Raw genomic sequence first — 13,243 nt, forward strand, 5'->3', positions numbered from 1 at the left:
TAATAAATTATTATCATCTCTTATCTTTAAAAAAAAAAAAAGTTTTTCCTGCCTCCCCTCTTCCTCTTTCCAACCCGGAAGTCCCGCCTCCTCCTCGCACAGTGATTAGTTCCTTGAAATCTTTATTCATTAGGGGAATGTTCTGTCACAGGAGGGGAACTTGGTAAGAGACAGGTACACAGGCTGTAGGGGAATACAGAGGTATAGAAATTTGCACACGCTCCGGGTATAGGCTAGATGGTTAGCTGAGAGACTGCCCAAGCAAAAGGTCTAAGCCTTCAGCTATGTAGAAGACGCCATATCATTATTTATACCACTGGAGGCTCCAAGAAATTCTGCTACACTTCTCTCTGCTATCACTTAACTTAAACACCTGTCCTGGTTCAGAATTGAGCAAAAGCCATTAGCCAGGGTCTCAAGAGGACCTAAAAATTTTTACGACTTCTCTGGTCAGTAAATTTTCAACAGGTTTTCAATGGAACAAAAAATTTCCTTTTATCCCCATTGTGGTCTACAACCTTCTTCATGTGGTCAGTTTTTCTGAAGCCTGTCCCCAGGTTCTCACTGTTATCTAAGACTTTCTCCGATGTCTAATTACAACCTTACACCTTACCTAGGATCTCACTGGAGTCTAAAAACTTTTACAGTCTCTCATTGGCTTCAGGACTTCTCTAATTTGTCACTGGAATCTTGAGGCCAAAAGCCTTCACTAGGTTCACCATGGCATAATCTTCTATAGATTATCATTGGAGCTTAAGACTTTCCTCAATATCTCCCTTGAACTTATGACTCTTCAGATGTTCTCACTGTGCCTAGTTTTAACCAGTTTTTCACTGGTTCTAACAGTCTTCCACATTCTCACTGAGGAAGAAATCATTCCCCTCCTTCTCACTCATGGCTATGGCTTCCCAGAGATTTTCCTTCGGATCTAAAGTCTGTCTTAGATTCTCATTAAGGCTTAAAGTCTTCCTTAGGACCTCCTAGGGGTTTAATGTTTTCCTTGGTTCTCACTTGGGCTCAATCTTTCTCCACTGTCCCAGTGGGCCCTGTTGCCTTTCCATGATTTTACTAGGACCCAAATCTTCCCGCAGATATTTACAGAGGCCTACTAGTTCCCCTAGATCATCTTTGAGGTGTTAGGTTGTCCCTAGACTGTTACTAGTACCTCATGTTAGCTCACATTCTCACTGATATCTAATAACATCCCCAGATTCAAAATAGTTTCAGAAACTTTCCAGTAACTACCTGGAGCCTCATGCCATCCCAGGATCTCACTGAGACCTAAGGCCTTCCCCAGGTGTTCGGGCAGATTGTGGTCTAGATGGTAGGTAGGCACGGTTGGTATAATAAAAGATTCATTATCTTATGCTACGGGTCTTCACATGAGGTGTACCTCCAAGGTCCTAACTAAGGTCTCACCTCTTATCTCCTCAATCTGCTCACCTGCATGAGGTTTCTTATCCACAGCTTGGGTCTGGATCAAAGGGGACACTCTCCAGATACAGGGAAGGTCAGTGCGCTGTCTATTCCAATGTTTTCCACAGCCCCAAAGGACCAAAATGACATGCATTGCTCTTGGTCTCTGCTTATGTCCTGTAAGTGGGCGGGGCAGCATTGTGTGGTCATGCATTTACATGCCTAGTCATCTTCAGTAAGCTATGTCACTTATTTCTGGTTATTAGAAGCAGCCTTGCCTATAGTGGGGTTCCTTCTTTTTAACCTCTTGAATAAAAGGCATATTCTATTTTTTGGAAATTATGCTTGTCACAATGAGAAAGTTCTTTGGCTTCAGTGGGAATCACTGAATGGCTGTAGGCCCTCGTGAAAACTTGGGCCTGCCCTAAAGCTGACCGGCCATTGCTGAAGAGGTTGGCCTAGGATTGAGGTTAGGAACTTAAGAGTGTGCACTTTCAGTTAAAAAAAAAAAAACCCTAAATATAATAAAATATAACTTTGTTACCAGTATCATTATTTACTGTCTTGCTAGTGATACTGACTGGGATTTAGTTACCAGTATCATTATTTACTGTCTTGCTAGTGATACTGACTGGGATTTAGTTACCAGTATCATTATTTACTGTCTTGCTAGTGATACTGACTGGGATTTATGGCCTCCCTACTATTCCAACTTGAATCTAAAGTGTTCTTGAGATTCTCACTGGGGTCTAAGCCCAAGAGGTCAGCATTTGTTTTAGAAACAACAAATGCATTCCAAAACCAGTGATATTTCCCCTAAGTTTTGTCAGTTCTAACACATCCACAGGTCGCCACTGTAATTCCTGATAATTCTGTGGGTGATCATCATATGCTGGTCTCTGTTGAACACTAACTGGATCAAGTGAGGTTTGTTTCCAACAGCCTTTGGTTGGTTTTCTCTAAATTTATCTTCTGTCTATACCTGAGTATTTTCCCTGATTAGTATTCTTATTACTCCCTTAAGGTCTGTGCCCATGTTCCATATCTCTCCCTTTGTTGTTCATCCTCTTCCATAAGTTCCTGCATCCTCAGACCTACTTTCTCCTTCTACATCATAATTACTGTAATTCTGATATTCTGATGACTCTTTTATTTATTTTTCCTTTTCTGGATGCATTTACTTGTGTATATGAGTATTTCTTTTGGCATGAAGTTACATTATGCATATAAAAGAAGCAATAGTTACTGTAGTGGAGTGGACTAAATTGCGACAGCTCACTTTGTTCTATTTTTTGTGACATGCAAGCTAAAAGCTTATTTAATGCAATTCCCAGTACAATATGCTTTTATTGACGTTAGTCTTCATATCGCAGTTAGTCCTGTAGACTGGTTCACCTGCTTTCTTGGGTCCTTTGACTTCTCATATCTCTCCCCCTCCCCTTCCCTTCTGTTTGTCTTCTGTCCATGGTAAACATGGTTACATTCCTTATTTCTGTGTATTAGAGCTTGATTTCATACATACACATCCCACATGTTAACAAGATCATGTACTATTATTGTCTGGAGTATTTCACTTAGCAAAGATATTAATATTCCAGACCCCATCCATGCTGTAGTAGAACATAGCCATATTTCTTTTTATTTAAATTTTTACTTGGCATTTTAAAATTTATATTTCAAATGTTATTCCGTTTCCCGTCCATAAACCTGCTATCTTATCACTCCTGCCCCTTCTTCTGTGAGTGTTCTTCCTCCCTACGACCCTGTCTTCCCGCCTCCCCACACTGACATACACTGGGGAGTCCAGCCAACCTCTGCTGCATATATAGCTGGAGCCACGGGTGTGTCCATGTGTACACTTTGGGTAGTGGTTTAGTCCCTGAGAGCTCTGGTTGGTTGGTATTGTTGTTCTTATGAGGCTGCAAGCCCCTTCAACTCCTTCAATCCTTTAACTCCTCCAACGGGGACCCCATTCTCAGGTCATTGATACTGACTCTGAATGGCCATTCCTTTAGTCTCTGCTCCAAACTTTGTCTCCATATCTCTTCCTATGAATGTTTTTCTTCCCCCTTTTAAGAAGGACTGAAGCATCTGCTCTTTGGTCGTCCTTCTTCTTGAGCTTCATGTGGATGGTATCTTGTGTAATTTGAGCTTTTGGGCTAATATCCACTTAGTGAGTGCATATCATGTGTGGGGTTTTTTTGTTTGTTTGTTTGTTTGTTTGTTTGTTTTTCCTTTGGTGATTGAGTTATCTCACTCAGGATGATATTTTCTACTTCCATCCATTTGTCTATGAATTTCATGAAGTCATTGTTTTTGATAGCTGAGTAGTACTCCATTGTGTAGATATTATCACATTTTCTGTATCCATTCCTCTGTTGAAGGGCATCTGGGTTCTTTCCAGCTTCTGACTATTATAAACAAGGCTGCAATGAACATTGTGGAGCATGTATCGTTGTTGTATGTTGGAGTATTATTTGGATACATGCCCAGGAGTGTTATAGCTGTGTCCTCGGGTAGTACACTGTCAGGTAGTTTTCTGAGGACCCTCCAGATTGATTTCCAGAGTGGTTGTACAAGATTGCAATCCCATCAACAATGGAGGAGTGTTCCTCTTTCTCCACATCCTTGCCAGCATCTGCTGTCACCTGAGTTTTCAATCTTAGCCATTCTGACTGGTATGAGGTGGAATCTCAGGGTTGTTTTGATTTGCATTTCCCTAATGACTAAGGATGTTGGACATTTCTTTAGGTGCTTTTTGGCCATTCGATAATCCTCAGCTGAGAATGTTTTGTTTAGCTCTGTACCCCATTTTTAATAGAGTTATTTGGCTCTCTGGAGTCTAACTTCTTGAGTTCTTTGTATATATTGGACATTAGCCATTTATTGGATATAGGATTAGTAAAGATCTTTTCCCAATCTGTTGGTTGCCGTTTTATCCTAAGACAGTGTCCTTTGCCTTACAGAAGCTTTGCAATTTTATGAGGTCCCATTTGTCGATCCTTAAGCTTAGAGCATGAGCCGTTGTGTTTTTGTTCAGGAAATTTTCAGCAGTGCCCACATGTTCGAGACCCTTCTCTACATTTTCTTTTATTAGTTTGAGTGTATTTGGTTTTATGTGGAGGCCCTTGATCTACTTGGACTAAACTTTGTACAGGGTGCTAAGAATGGATTTATTTGCATTCTTCCATATGCTGACCTCCAGTTGAACCAGCACCATTTGTTGAAAAGGCTATCTTTTTTCCATTGGATGGTATTAGCTCCTTTGTCAAAGATCAAGTGACCATAGGTGTGTGGGTTCATTTCTTGGTCTTAATTCTATTTCATTGATCTACCTGCCTGTCTCTTTCCCAATACCATACAGTTTTTATCACTATTGCTCTGTAATACAGCTTAAGGTCAGGGATGGTGATTCCACCAGAAGTTTTTTTTTATTGTTGAGGATGGTTTTTGCTGTCCTGGGTTTTTTGTTATCCCGAATGAATTTGCATGTTGCTCTTTCTAACTCTATGAAGAATTGAGTTGGAATTTTGATGGGGATTGCATTGAATCTGTAGATTGCTTTTGGCAAAATGGTCATTTTTTACTATATTAATTCTGCCGATCCATGAGCATGGGAGGGCTTTCCATCTTCTGAGATCTTCTTCAATGTCTTCAGAGACTTGAAGTTCTTGTCATACAGATCTTTTACTTGCTTGGTTAGAGTCACACCAAGGCATTTTATGTCATGTATGACTATTGTGAAGGGTGCCATTTCCCTAATTTGTTTCTCAGCCTGTTTATCTTTTGAGTAGAGGAAGGATACTGATTTGTTTGTGATAATATTATACCCAGGTACTTTGCTGAAGTTATTTATCAGGCTTAGTAGTTCTCTGGTCGAACTTTTGGGGTCACTTACATATACTATCATGACATTTGCAAATAGTGATATTTTTACTTCTTCCTTTCCAATTTGTATCCCTTTGACCTCCTTTTCTTGTCTGAATGTTCTGGCTAGGATATCGAGAACTATATTGAATAAGTAGGGAGAGAGTTTGCAGCCTTGTCTAGGCCCTGATTTTAGTGGATTGCTTCAAGTTTCTCTCCATTTAGTTTGATGTTAGCTACAGGTTTACTGTATATTGCATTTACTATGTTTAGGTACGGGCCTTGAATTCCTGATCTTTCCAAGACTTTTAACATGAAGAGATGTTGAATTTTGTCAAATGCTTTCTTAGCATCTAATGAGATGATCATTTGGGTTTTTTTTCTTTGAGTTTGTTTACATAGTGGATTACATTGACAGATTTCCCTATACTGAACCATTCCTGTATCCCTGGGATGAAGCCTACTTTATCATGATGATCATTTTGATGTATTCTTGGATCCTGAATTTTAGAGTTTTATTGAGTATTTTTGCATCAACATTTATGATGGAAATTGGTCAGAAGTTCTCTTCCTTTGTTGGGTTTCTGTGTGGTTTAGGTATGAGCTAAATTGTGGCTTCATAGAAGGAATTGGGTAGAGCTCCTTCTGTTTCTATTTTGTGGAATAGTTTGGACAGTATTGGTATTAGGGTTTCTATGAAGGTCTGATAGGATTCTGCACTAAACCCACTTGGCATTTTTGGGTTGGGATACTTTTAATGACTGCTTCTATTTCTTTAGGGATTATGGGACTGTTTAAATTGTTTACCTGATCCTGATTTAACTTTCATACCTGGTATCTGTCTAGAAAATTGTCCATTTCATCTAGATTTTCCATTTTGTTGAGTATAGCCTTTTGTAGTAGGATCTGAAGATTCTTTGAATTTCCTCAGTTTCTGTTGTTATGTCTCCCTTTTCATTTCTGATTTTGTTAATTTGGATACTCTCCCTGTGCCCTCTGGTTAGTTTGGTGAAGGGTTTATCTATCTTGTTGAATTTATCAAAGAACCAGCTCCTGGTTTTGTTGATTCTTTGTATAGTTCTTTTTATTTTTACCTGGCAGATTTCAGTCATGAGTTTATTTCTTGTCATCTATTTCTTTTCGGTGTCCTTGCTTCCTTTTGATCTAGAGCTTTTAGGTGTGCTGTCAAGCTGCTAGCATATGCTCTCTCCAGTTTCTTTTTGGAAGCACTCAGTGCTATAAGTTTTCCTATTAGCACTGCTTTCATTGTGTCCCATAAGTGGGGGTATGTTGTGCCTTCATGCTCATTCAATTAGAATTCATTAAATTTAGAATTTAGAATTCATTAAATTCTAAAACGTCTTTAATTTCTTTCTTCATTTCTTCCTTGACCAAGTTATCATTGAGTAGAGTGTTGTTCAAGGTCCATGTGTATGTGGGCTTTCCATTATTTTTATTGTTATTGAAGACCAGTCTTAGTCTATGGTGATTTGATAGAAGACATGGGATTATTTCAATCTTCTGGTATCTGGTTATGCCTGGTTTGTGACTGATTATATGGCCAATTTTGGAGAAGTTACCATGAGGTACTGAGAAGAAGATATATTCTTTTGTTTAAGGATGAGATGTTCTATAAATATATGTTAAATTGATTTGGCTTATAACTTTTGTTAGTTTCTCTGTGACTTTGTTTAGTTTCTGTTTCCATGATCTGCCCATTGATAAGACTGGGGTGTTGAAATCTCCTACTATTATTGTGTGAGGTGCAGTGTGTGCTATGCACTACAGTAAGGTTTCTTTTATGAATGTGGGTGCCCTTGCATTTGCAGCATAGATATTCAGAAGTTGAGAGTTCATTTTTGTGGATTTTTCCTTTGAGTATGAAGTGCCCTTCCTTATCTTTTTTTGATAACTTTTGGTTGAAAGTTGATCTTATTAAGTATTAGAATGGCTACTCTAGCTTGTTTCTTGGGACCATTTCCTTGGAAAATTGTTTTCCAACCCTTTACTCTTAGGTAGTGTCTGTTTTTGTCACTGAGGTGTACTTCCTGTATATGCAGCAATATTACATAAAACTTACACATCCAGTCTATGTCTATGTCTTTTTATTGGGGAATTGAGTCCACTGATGTTAAGAGATATTAAGGAATAGTGATTGTTGTTTCCTGTTATTTTTGTTGTTAGAGGTGGAATTATGCTTGTGTGGCTCTCTTTTGGGTTGGTTGCAAGAAGATTACTTTCTTGCTTTTTATAGGGTTTAGCTTTCCTCCATGTGTTGAAATTTTCCATCTATTATCCTTTGTAGGGCTGTATTTGTGGAAAGATATTGTGCAAATTTGGTTTTCTCATGGAATATCTTGTTTTCTCCATCTATGTTAATTGAGAGTTTTGCTGGATATAGTAGCCTGGGCTGGCATTTGTGTTCTCTTAGGGTCTGTATGACATCTGTCCAGGATCTTCTGGCTTTCATAGTCTCTGGTGAGAAGTCTGGTGTAATTCTGAAAGGTCTGCTTTTACTTGACCTTTTCCCCTTACTGCTTTTAATACTCTTTGTTTTATGCATTTGGTGTTTTCACTATTATGTGGTGGGGATTTCTTTTCTCATCCAATCTATTTGGAGTTCTGTAGCCTTCTTGTGTGTTTATGGGCATCTCTTTCTTTAGCTTAGGGAAGTTTTCTTCTATAATTTTGTTGAAGATATTTACTGGCCCTTTAAGTTGGGAATCTTTGTTCTCTTCTATATCTATTATCCTTAGGTTTGATCTTCTCATTGTGTCCTGGATTTCCTGGATGTTTTGGGTTAGATTTTTGCATTTTACATTTTCTTTGATGGTTGTTTCAATGTTTTCTATATCTTCTCCCCCTGAGATTCTCCCTTCAATCTCTTGCTCTGTTGGTAATGCTTGCATCTATGCCTCCTGATGTCTTTCCTAGTATTTTCATCTCCAGTTTTGTCGCCAATTGTGATTTATTTATTGTTTCTATTTCCATTTTTATATCCTGGATGGTTTTGTTTAATTCTTTCATCTGTTGGGTTGTGTTTTCCTGTAAGTTTTAAAGGAATTTTTGTGTTTCCTCTTTAAGGGCTTCTACTTGTTTACCTGTGTTGTCCTGTATTTCTTAAAGGGAGTTATTTATGTCCTTCTTAAAGGCCTCTATCATCATCGTGAGATGCGCTTTTAAATCCAAATTTTGCTTTTCCAGTGTATTGGCGTATCCAGTATTGGTGGGAGATCTGGGCTCTAACAATGCCAAGTAGTCTTGGTTTCTGTTGCTTGGGTTCCTGCGCTTGCCTCTTGCCATCTGGTTGTCTCTGGTTAGCTTGTCTTGCTATCTCTGACAGTAACTTGATCCTCCTCTAAATCCTGTGTGCTAGCACTCCTAGAGGCTGGGGTTCACCCAGTGGGATCTGAGTACAGAGAGCCGTGGAATTGGGTCAGCTCCTGGTAAAGGCAGAAACCAGAAGGGTCCTGTCCCAGATCGATCCTGGGTTTGTGCCTTCTGCAGCCTCCAGGCTGGTCACTTGGATCAGAAGAGTTGGTCTTACCTCTGCTCTCAGGTGTATAGGCGCTCCTGGTGAATGGCTTTCAGCTCAGGGCATAGGCAGAAACTGGAAGGATCCTGTCCCTGACTGCTCCTACTTTCCTGTGCCCAGAGGGCACAGAGGGCAATAGGAGGGTTTGTCTTGGGTCAGGAATGTGAACAGAAGTAGTTGTCTCCTCTGAGCTCTGAGGATTGTCCACACGTCTGAGAGTCCAGCTCTCTGCCCCATGGGATTTCGGTACAGAGGATCTGTGGGACCGGTTCAGCTATGGGTACAGGCAGAAACTTGAAAGTTCCTGCCTATGACTATTCCTAGGTTCCTATAGCCAGAGGTCACTAGGCAGGTTACTTTTAGGACTAGAATGTGAGCAGAAGTGGTAGTTAGCACTAAGTTCTTAGGACTGTCTGTACTTCTGAGAGTCCAGTTCTCTCTGCCACGGGATTTGGGTACAGAGAGCTGTGGGACCAGTTCAGGTCAGGGCAAAGGCAAAAACTGGAAGAGCCTCTTTTATTTTGATCAGTTAATTTTAAAAGGTTCTCCCCAACCCTTTGTTTCAATCCTACTTATTTTCTCTGTGCTACTCAGACTGATCTGGGAGATGTCTCTGCTTTTGTTTTAGTGCCTTCTCCATCTCCTGTCTCCACCCTCCATTTGCCTCTCTTTGTTGTTTATCTTGACCTATACATTCCTGTACCTTTAGTTTTAAGTTTTGCTCTCTGTTGTCCCTTTTGCTCTATAAATTCCTGTATCATCTGTTCTAGGCCCTGCTTCCATAATTTCACTTCTGTTATGGTGCCATACTGATATTGTATCAACCTTATTTAGATTTACTAACTCTAGTAAACCACCCTGTAGGCTCTGGTTCCAAATTGTATTGCTCTCTCTCTCTCTCTGTTGAGTCTCATATATGAAATTTTGTTTCTTTTGTTCTAGCATCTTTCTTAGCTCCTTTCTCCAACCTTAATTTTCCAGTATATTTTGTTGTATAAAATCTTCTAATCTCTTTTAATGACTTATAATTTTTTTTTACTGAGGGCCCTGTGTTGTGAGAAGACATAGTAAACCAGGGTACTTAACATTGTAATAATGATAACTGTCCAGAGATTGGTTTTTTTCTTTAAATCTATTATTTTATATCCTGTGTGAGTGTGTGTGTGTGTGTGTGTGTGTGTGTGTGCGCGCACACGCGTGTGCATGTGCGTGTTTGCTGGCCTGTGTGTGTACATACATATTTTTTTCTTACCTTATTCCAGCTTTTTGTGCCTTTGTCTCCCTCTAGTGTTCAACTCAGGACACTGTAGTACTCTCCAATTCTTTCACTGGCAGGGAGGAGCTAACTGGAGAAGGACCCACAGCATCTGGGCTTATGAGGCAACTCTTGTGTTTGCAGAGCTGATGGCAGCATGGGCAGCGATCTCCAGCAGCCTGCAGTGTACACAGTCTGTAGAGCAGGTCTGGTTCTTCTCTGTCCTGTTAAGATGAAGGACAAGTGGAAGGGGAAGCCCGTGGTCCTACCAAGGCTGGAGGCCCAGTGAACAGGATTGTTGGGGGGTGGGGGAAGGGGGTTAATTGGGGGTTGGGTGGGGAGGGGAACACCCACATAGAAGGGGAAGGGGAGGGGTTAGAAGGATGTTGGCCTGGAAACCAGGAAAGGGAATAACTTTTGAAATGTAAATAAGAAAAACCCAATTTAATAAAGGTATGAAAAAAAAAGAAAAAAAAAAGATGTGGGGGATGAAGGAAAACTAGCACAGGAAGGCTTGCTCTGGTGGACACACCTGATCAGCCTGCTGGACCTGGGAGAAGCCTTTGGAAAGTCGGCTGCCATTTTTTTCACCTCTTGATGCTAAGCTCTGATGCTTCACAGGAAGTCCTGCCCCAGCGTCCTTGGTCCTTCTTTAGGCTCAAAAACCTCAAACATGCTGTGACATTGGTGCTGGCTAAGTCCCAGCTCTGGGATGTGTTTCTGCCTCTTGTTGCCACGGTTTGAATGGGGCTTAGGGAGGGAGCTTCTTAGTAGCTCTGTAGAAACTTGTTAGACCTACTAGGTGTTTCATTTCCACATTACTGCTAGTTGCATATTTTGGGGAGAAGTGAATTTTCCCTCAAATTGCTTAGGGTCTAATCCCCAGGTTTGGAGCCAATTTGTTGCTCTAATTTCCTAAGACAATGAGACCATATATAGAACATAGAATCCAATGCCAATATTTGAAAGTTGAATCTAAGATCTTGCCTAGATTCTCTGTCAGTCTAAGAATGTCCCCAGGATCACACAGCATTAAAAGTCTTCTGCAATACCTCCCTGGGATAGAAGAGCTTTCGGTGTTCTTACTGCAACCCAAGGCTTTCAAAAGGTATTCACGGAAACCTAAGGCCTCACCAAATCCAAACTGTGGTTTTTCACTGGTTCTAACTGTCTTCCACATTCTCACTGAGGAAGAAATCATTCCCCTCCTTCTCACTCATGGCTATGGCTTCCCAGAGATTTTCGTTCAGATCTAAAGTCTGTCTTAGATTCTCATTAAGGCTTAAAGTCTTCCTTAGGACCTCCTTGGACTTGAATGTTTTCCTTGGTTCTCTCTTGGACTCAATCCTGCTCCAGTTTCTCACTGGAACCTGTTCCATTTCTATGATGTTTCTAGGGTCCAAAGCTTTTCCCAGGTATTTTTAGAGGACTATTACCTTCTCTAAATTATTTTTGAGGTGTCATGCTGTCAGGAGGATGTAACCGGTACCTTTTCTTCTGTCAGAGTCTCACTGATGTCTAATAATATCCCAGGTTGAAACTAGGTTCTGAGCAGTCTCCTGTGTCTACCTGGAGCCTCATGCCATCCCAGGATCTCATGGACACCTAAGGCCTACCCAGTAATTCCCTGCCTGTTTTGATCTCGACGGTCGGTATGCACAGTTGCTAGAAGAAAAGATGTAGTTTCTTATGCTGAGTGTCTTCCCATAGGTGTTCGGCCAAGTCCCTAACTAAGGTCATAAATCTATCTTCCCAAGCTTCTCACCTGCCTGAAGAATCTTATCTGAATCTTGGCTCAATTCTTTCAGGGAAGGAGGCAGTTGAATGGTTAAGATCGCAGGAAACCCTCCATCCGTAGAGAAGACCAACATAGTCCCTTTCAAAGTCTTCAGTAGTCCTGTAAGGGCAAAGTACTATGCATTACTTTTGTTCTCTGATTATATACTCTCAAGTGGGCAGGTGGCATTGTCACTTTCTTCTGTCACATGTTTGATTATCTAGTAATTGATATACCTGCAGTCTGATTATCAGGCACAGGCTGGGCACTGTGGGTTTACAGACTTAAGCTTTTTTTTTCTCATGACTCAAAGGCTTTTTCAAAAATTATGTTCATCATACTGAGGAAGTTCTTGGATTCAGGTACAACCACTAGGGGGCTATAGATCGTAAGGAAACTTGGAACTGCCATAGACTGAGCAGCCTTGAACAGGGAGGAATAGCATGGTGGTTAGGAACTTGTGGGAACCATGGGTGGAGAACCTCAGGATGACCACTTGTCCCTTTTGCTAAGAGGACAAATACCTTCCTCCCTGCTCATGACACTCACTGGGGCTCATGGCCGTCATAAGATGCTAACTTGAATGTAAATATTTTGAGACTCTCACTGGACTTCCTTGCAGAATAATGTCTCTTGAGTACTCATCTGTTCCCAGAGGGTTTCCAAGTTTCTGAGAGTATGAGAAGGCCTTTACCTCTCACCATTCACTAAGACTTCTTTAGGGTGTCACAGGGATCCAGGGCCATCCTCAGTACTCGGACCTCTATGGATTCCTTCCTAAGGTTCTACTTCAGTGCTAAGACCTTCTCAGGATCTCCGTGGGACCTAAGACCTTCCCCTAAGGAGTTTCTTCCTTCTACAGAGTTTCTGAAATTCACGTTGGCACCTCAATTCTGACCAAGTATATTGCTGGACATAAGGCCTTCCAAGGTTTTCAGGAAGGCTGTGTCTGAAAGCCTTCCCTGTTATCTCAAAGGGGTCTAATGTCATCCCCAATACTTACTGGAGCCCAAAGCCTTCCTTAGTTCCTCACTGGGACAAGGCCTTCCAGAGTGCTTATAAGATCCTACGGAGAGTCCCAGCTTCTGGGATCTAAGGCTGTTTCTAGTGTTAAGCTAACAGGTGATTCCACCATGTCATTCCCAGGATGTAGCAAATGCTTACATCATAAATTGCCACTGCCATCAATTGTACCAGTTATGGAGTTTGTATAAAAGGACTGCCTACCACTACAGCTCTCTATGTTCTCACCTGTTCTTTTCTTTTCTCTCTCTGTCTCTGTCTCAGTTACCTCCTGAACTAGCAGGATTCTACCTCACTTTATGACTCCAATGGCTTTATTGGTATAAATACTGGATGATTTAAATAGCAGACTCAGTCAGGTTTAAAACCT

At 40.8% G+C, this 13,243-nt stretch overlaps 1 long non-coding RNA gene across 2 annotated transcripts in view; it reads right to left on the reverse strand.

Annotated features, from left to right (window-relative positions):
- The window catches only part of LOC147997012 (uncharacterized), a 56,511-nt gene that overhangs the window by 27,538 nt on the left and 15,730 nt on the right, over positions 1 to 13,243 (reverse strand). For both annotated transcript variants that reach the window (XR_015652738.1, XR_015652737.1), the window contains exons 3-4: positions 11,839 to 11,970; positions 10,071 to 10,297 (exon numbers count right to left, since the gene is read on the reverse strand). This is a non-coding gene — a long non-coding RNA (uncharacterized LOC147997012). The remainder of the gene's footprint in view (positions 1 to 10,070; positions 10,298 to 11,838; positions 11,971 to 13,243) is intronic.

This window comes from Rattus norvegicus, chromosome 1 (genome assembly GCF_021556685.1).
Source record: "Rattus norvegicus strain SHRSP/BbbUtx chromosome 1, alternate assembly SHRSP_T2T, whole genome shotgun sequence".
NCBI classification, from domain to species: Eukaryota; Metazoa; Chordata; class Mammalia; order Rodentia; family Muridae; genus Rattus; species Rattus norvegicus.